Raw genomic sequence first — 7,248 nt, forward strand, 5'->3', positions numbered from 1 at the left:
TGAAGATCCTTTCTGTTGTTGGCTGGCTGACAAGAATACATTGCTGCTTTGCATCTATCAGTAGTGCTGTCAGTCTGTTCTGTGCGCCATTCACTCGGCTGATGAGCTGATTATCTAATAGACCCCCCAACAAGCCAAAACTCTGCTAATTGTGAGACAGCACTGTTGCTTTGGTCAGTTAGTTGCACCACACAAAAACTAAAAATGGTTTGGTTACAAGTTGGGTGTTTTTGTGGGTTGTTACCAATGTTTCAAGAAAGTGAATATCACACATCAGCTTTAGTGAAAAGTAAAGTGAAGTGAATATTCATAAAAAAAGTTCATAATGAAGAATTGCAAGGGTTGTAGTAAATTCTTTTTGGAGGTGGAACCATTTGTCCCAATGCATTTCACAATGAAAGCCTCAGACAACTAGATAGATAGAGGATACAAATATACAATAATACATCATAACGTCTCCCTTGGCAGGATCCACGAGGTCATCACCACAAACTATTATATTATCCACAGATTTAGAGATACGATTAGAGATGAGCAAATCGACGCTGAATTTGATCCGAATTTCAGGAAGAATTAGATTCCTTGTGATCCGTGATAACGAATCACAATTTTTCCAGAAATGGCGGCTGCACATCTAAGGACTTTAGAGATTCCACTACAATCTTTGAGCACTACAAGGGATGAATGGGGACTTGGGGAAATGGGGAAACTCTAGCTAAGAATACATAGTGGAAGTACTGCACGGCAACCGCAAAATAGCCGATATAACCAGAAATAGCCGTTTTTAACACGATACACCGCAAATAAATTTGGATTGAAGCAAATCTTTTCCTAAAATTCAGTGAACCAACCAAATTGAATTTTCAAGAAATTCCCTAATCCATAGATATGATGTAATAATGGATATTTGTATCCTCTATAAAAAACAAGGTTGATTGAAAATTCTTTTTCTTTGCACATTCTGAGGCTAAGTACACATCATTAGATTTTGTTTGCTAGAAACAACCTTTCCTGAACTTTTCCAACAACAGTAGAAGTACTGAGCACTGTTCTGTTCCATGGATAGGATGAGTGAGCGGTACTCTGCTGTGTCCTCCCCATGATAAAGTACTGCAGTCATCCCCAGTCATTCATTCATCCGCAGCTATTCACATGGAAGATTTTCACCCCAGACAATCACAATCATCAAACCTGTGCACACAGCCTGCTACACATTGCACTTGTGTCCACCTTAGAGACATCACAGAGGAAGAGCTGAGATACCGGAGAACATTCTGCACACAGACAGAGCTGAGAATCCCCCGGAGAATTTAATGCTGAAAGAAAGAAAGAAAGAAATCAGATCAGCTATACAGGAAACATATTTTGAACAACAATTCATCACAACAACAGGGCGTGTTATTATTATATATTATCACTTCTAGGGAAATACAGAATTCTGCCAGGTGACATTAGAATCACCCCAGGGGGGCAAAATGTAAAACTAGTCAGAAGATAACGGCTCTTTATGGCAGAAAATAAGTCTAGCATGACATAAAACCTTTTATTTCAGTTTACTAAAACATAAACTTCTTAGAAACATAATTGGTAAAAGAGGCCATGGCAATGTTTAACCAAGACTTTATAAAATACTCTCACTAAAGATTCCAAGATGTGGGTCAGTACTGTACTTATGGTCTCTCCCAACGCGTTTCACCCTAAATGGGCTTCCTCAGGGGATTGGCCAGACCCTGGAAATTACAATAATGAAAGTATAGTATAGAATTTCCACAGTCAAAATTGAAAGTATACTGTGGAAATTCTATACTATACTATCATGTGAAATAGGAAACGTTGAGCATGGCACTCAGAATTAGCCAGCATGGAATGGGGGTTGTACAGGGGGGCATACAAGAGGTGCAGAAGATTTGGCCCAAAATCTACCCAGTTCTCCGAATAAATGACATTCAGATCCCATTCCATTGATTCAGAGCAGCAGGCACCTCCAGGTAATTTCTCTATTCAGATCTCCATGATAGGGGCCCCGAAGATGCAGTGACAGCTCCTCCAATCACTATGATCACTGTAAATAAAGAGCCAGCAGAATAAACTTTCCAGCATACACTTTCTCTGCAGGAGCTCTGATTGATGACATCATAACATGCAAAGCCTGACAGTGAATGAATAATGGGATCCTTCCATTGCCACCTCTTTGTTTACACGCAAAGTGGTCAGCTGAGTGGTCACTGCATCACCGTCCTGATGGAAGGTGGAAAGATTTAACTCCAGGGGTCACACTGCTCCCCCAATGAACCCTTCCGGACCCATAGGAACCATATGGGCTGCCATGGTGGTATTTGTGCCGGTGATTAAACAACTCACCACCAATATAATCATTTGTGTGTGACATCATTCCAGGTTTAAAGATCGAGTCCTCCATTCATAGGATACCAACGTCATTACCGATCACCACTTAGATCCCCACAAATAACACAAAGCACCTAGAAAAAAAAAATATTTACATTAGAACAATCTAATCAGATAGAATATAAAACTTTTAGAAGTGCTTCAATCTATGAATTGTTCAATACAACGTTCAATAAGTTTGATGATTGGTAAGTACAACAAAAAGAAAATACAACATACAACATAATGTGACATTGCACCAAAATATTGAATTTAATAATAATAAAAACATTTAAGGATGAATAAATAAAAATCTGCAATAAATAAATAAATAAAACAAAACCACTTTTCCTCCCCTAATGCACCCGGCTGTCATCTCTTCCCAGGTAAAGGACGGACCTGGCCATCCATATGACCGGGCACCTCCCTGCATTGCTCCATTTCTGACACTTGTGTGCCCATTGTATGTGGGCTCAGCATGGGCAATGTTCTGCCATGTACTGCATGGTGTAGACTGTCAGCAGATTGTGATGTAGAAGCTGTGGGATGGTACCGGGTGGGTGAGCCTGGTGCCCCAATATCCCATCAATGTCTCTGGGCACCCTGTCACTTGCTCTCCCTCTTTGGAGAGGGTTTTAGGTGCTCAAAGACATTGATGGGATATAAGCAGCAGGGTGGCTCAGTGGTTGGCACTCTGGCCTTTGCAGCGCTTCTTCCCAGGTTGGAATCTTGGCCAGGACTCTATCTGCATGGAGTTTGTAGGTTCTCCCCGTGTTTGTGTGGGTTTCCTCCGGGTACTTCAATTTTCTCCCACATTCCAAAAACATGCAGTTTGGTTAATTGGATTCCCCCCAAAATTAGACTGTATTAATGACATATGACTATGGTAGGAACGTTAGATTGTGAGCTCCTTTGACAGACAGCTAGTGACATGACTATCAATTTTGTACAGCGCTGTGTAATATGTCAGTGCTATATAAATACTGTATAATAATAATATTGGTGCACCAGCCTAGCCCGCCTGGTACCATCCCACAGCTGACACTTGATATTGATATACAATACTAAGCACTGCATACAAGCAGCACCCCCACAATGCCGGTTCTGACCCGACATCCAGACATCACAATTTGGCCCTTGTCCTTCCTGCTTCCATCACCTTTAGGAACTGACTGCCCACCTACTGCCCCATATACCCCCATTGTACCCAGATCATCAATGTGATCCCGTGTCAGGGGTTTCATGTTTTGGTTGCTCTGAAATGGTGACGTTTGCACCCCTCAGTATGGACAGGACAGAGGTGCCGTGCAGGTATTCCACATCTACAGATAGGCATTACGGGGATTTGTCACCCAGCACAGACATGAGATTTGTGGGGCCGATCTCTGGCAGGTTAGTCCTGAGGTCATTGTGCGGATTATTTATACAATGTGGAGGACGCTGGCGTTTTGGCAGGCTGACGTGTGTGAGGAAAGCGTTCAGCTGCTGCTCTGAACCTGCTGAGTGAACGAACGCCCCCCAGAGCAGAGAACCCCCCAAATCCTTTCCAATCTCAACAATCTCCCCAGATATCTGCAGCTCAGAGGCCTCACACACGGCGTTATGACTTTATATTACATCCCAGACATGAGATGCAGAATCCATCATGGCGGCAATGAGCTGATATTCACCAGAGCTGTCATAGCAGGAAGATCCTCCATGATGAATGATGGCTGATCGCTCCATTCATAACACATTCACCCGCTGTATATTAAACATGGCCGACTCCCCTCACATGCCGGCTGCAGCTCATGGAGAGACATTACAGCACAAAAGCTTTTACATTACAACAAATTAAACAATTAAATTTCCAGACGCATCCGACTGCGTCACAGCCGATCCAAGTGTGGAGAATCCGTTAGTAAAGCTTTGTTACTTACAGATCCCATTGTTAGAGATCTGAGGTGACCAATCTGTCCGTACCGGATTACTGCACTCGCTCTGCTCCAACCCATTGGCTCCGCTGGAGATTCTCCGTACAATCTGATATCAGAGGGGAGACACAAAATAAGAAGAATATTAAATATTACAGAAATAGTTCAGACCGCACAGGCCAAGGGAGGATAAATCGCATCCAAGACTGGAGAAAAAGAACCTGGGTAATCCAGCAAACCTGGAATGGATTTCTTAAAGATAATTTGCTATTAGTTGGGCAAATGTTTTCAATACTAGGCCAGGTTTGCTTGATCACCCAGGTTCACCCATGATGGTCTATCTTATCCAGCCTTGGAGAGCTGTAATAGGACGGGCTCACATGGCCCAGGTTCAGACCTTGATTTGGGGGTAATGGGGGGCAGTGGTGGGATGAGGGTGCACAGTAAGGGCCCAGAACCCCCATCCTCACAATTTCCGGATGATAATCCCGACGCCCTCCCTGTTCTTTGTCTCCATGGAGGAGGCGATTTGTGTCCCTGTGAAAAGGAAAGATGAAGAATTTGGGAACATCTATGAGGACTGCGCCTCCTCCACCCCTCTCTGCCCCCCGGGGTTCATCCATTGGGGTCACAGCTGATAAAACACTGATTTATAGAGAGGCAGCGGAGGCTCCAGTCACAGTCGCTCGATGTGGAGTGTTTATACAGAGCCCACATATCCCAAAATGTTCCATAAACTGTCTGAGCTCCACACAGAATGCTCACTGATTAGCCAGCCCTGGATTGCAGGCGATCATTGCAATTTCTAATGGAATAGGAAATGCGGAGCCTAAAGAAGCAATGCGAATGTAATGCAGGCTGTGAATGCCGGGAGTGCAGCTCAATGAAAGGCAGGAAAATAATGCCAGGTGACATGAGCGCCAATATATAATCATTAATAAACACTATTTATATAGAGCCAACATATTACACAGCGCTGTACAAAGCCCATAGTCATGTGACGAGCTGTCCCTCAATGCCCCCCCCCCCCATCCCCCATAGTCATTTGTACCTGGAGGAAACTCATTCAAACACGGGGAGAACATACAAACTCCATGCAGATAGAGCCCTGGCTGAGATTCCAACCTGGGACCCAGCACAGCAAAGGCCGGAGTGCTAACCACTGAGCCACCCTGCTGCCCAATATAAAGGGAGCTGCACTGATCATCCGATACATTGTTACATTTGGCACAAATATCCTGCAATGATCTCTATGGTATAGAAGCTCTGCTGGCTTTTTATTGTCATCTGTGACCCCACCATTGGGATTCACCCTACATTCACCATGATCACCAGGGTAGCAAGGGAGAGAAAATCATTTTCTAGGATTCAGCCCTCCCCGTCCTGACCCAAAGAAAAAAGTAAGAAAGAGATAAAACTTCAAGTTATAATTCTCTGCCATTGGGTGATGATGGGTGACCATCCCTGGTCTCCTCTGGAAATGCTGGTTGCCTGGCTGTGTTCTGCCCATTATTGAAGCCACAATGGAAGCCGGGATTTCTTTTCTTTGTTGGTCCCCCTGGGTATGGGCTGATTGCTAATGTATAACCCCCTCCCAAAAATAGCTGGCACATGCCCCCCCCCCCCCTCCATCCCAGGCCAAAGCAGGGCACTTCTGATGATGGTCCAGGTGTGTGGGACTCTGCTGCTTCCTTTACCTGGTGATACCCAGCAATCACCCAGCATGGCATTCTACAGGGCATCACCCCCCCCCCCCATGCATTAAAGGGGCACCCCGCATTTCCTCAATTCCTCAGGTGTTGCTGGCAGCCTATGAAGGCATTTGTGAGGCAGCCATGGCCTGGATGGTTCATCTGTTCTGCCAGCAGTCACCAGCGGATGCCATTCTTTCCAAATATGTGCCAACATGAAATGCTGTGGGGTGGCCCAGGAGCTGAATTAAGTGAATGTTAGTGGGAGAAAGTTCACCTTTTATTCCTTATTAACATTCACCAGTTCTACTTACACAGTATTTGCAGTTACCACAATAGATTGCAAGCTCTTGTGTACCATTCACTGGCAATAATAACAATAGCCTGGCATTGGATCAGTCCCTGCAATACACAGAAATATATCATGGGGGGTGGAGTGCTGGGCTGGGTTAGTGAATGTCTGGGTGAATGTTCCTTAAAGTTCACCAAACTTGTGATGTTTGAGCTGAACTGCAGTTTATTCTATAAGGGATGAATATTCAGCTCTATCATTGAATGTTCTTAGAGTAAGGACATTCACTCAGAAGAGAACATTCATTGCAAAGTTCTACTCCAACCTGAGCTGAATCCCCTATGAGGAGGACTGATGGCCCCCAACATTCATCCAATGTTTTCATTCACACATGGTGAGATTATTCCCCCATCTATAAATAAACTTACAATGACTCCACGTGTCACCCTGATAATAGTGAGTGGTGATGAGAGGACAGGATGGGCCATTCACTCAGTGCTGACAGATAGAAGGGGGCAGATAAAGGGTTAATGAGCTGGGGCAATGGCAGAGATGGAAGCTTTCTGCTTTGTCTGAGCAAGGGAAGTGTGTGCAGGGCTGATTACAGGCCCGGCTTCCTCTGTTCCCATAACCTCCAGACCCCCAGCGGCCCAAATGTTTAAAGCTGCTGCAAGCTTCTTCTCTTTATTTCATGCCTGTTTATTTTTAGGGAGGGGAGGAGAGAAAAGCGTGCGCCCCCCACTGCAGCGTCCCCCTCACCCAGATCTTCCCGAGCACCAGGAAACCAATCACTCACTACGCTTTTATATTTTATCTCTGACATATACGGCAGCGATGTACTGAGAGCACTGAGCCAGTGAGCCATCAGTCTCTGTACAGAGGAGCTGACACTCTAATGTCCCCCCACAGTCACACACTATTATTATACATTATTATAGCTCTGATATATACCATAGTGCTGTACAGA

General features: G+C 44.6%; 1 long non-coding RNA gene across 3 annotated transcripts in view; it reads right to left on the reverse strand.

The window, feature by feature from the left end:
- Positions 1–7,248, reverse strand: part of LOC140341068 (uncharacterized) — an 11,724-nt gene continuing 4,476 nt past the window's right edge. For 2 of the 3 annotated variants that reach the window (XR_011922799.1, XR_011922797.1), the window contains exons 2-4: positions 4,305–4,407; positions 2,362–2,480; positions 1–1,316 (exon numbers count right to left, since the gene is read on the reverse strand). This is a non-coding gene — a long non-coding RNA (uncharacterized lncRNA). Of the gene's footprint in view, positions 1,317–2,361; positions 2,481–4,304; positions 4,408–4,695; positions 5,241–7,248 lie in introns of those variants that run through there. The other variant, XR_011922798.1, reaches the window with a different exon arrangement.

The sequence above is a fragment of the Pyxicephalus adspersus genome, chromosome 11, assembly GCF_032062135.1.
Source record: "Pyxicephalus adspersus chromosome 11, UCB_Pads_2.0, whole genome shotgun sequence".
Classification (NCBI taxonomy): domain Eukaryota; kingdom Metazoa; phylum Chordata; class Amphibia; order Anura; family Pyxicephalidae; genus Pyxicephalus; species Pyxicephalus adspersus.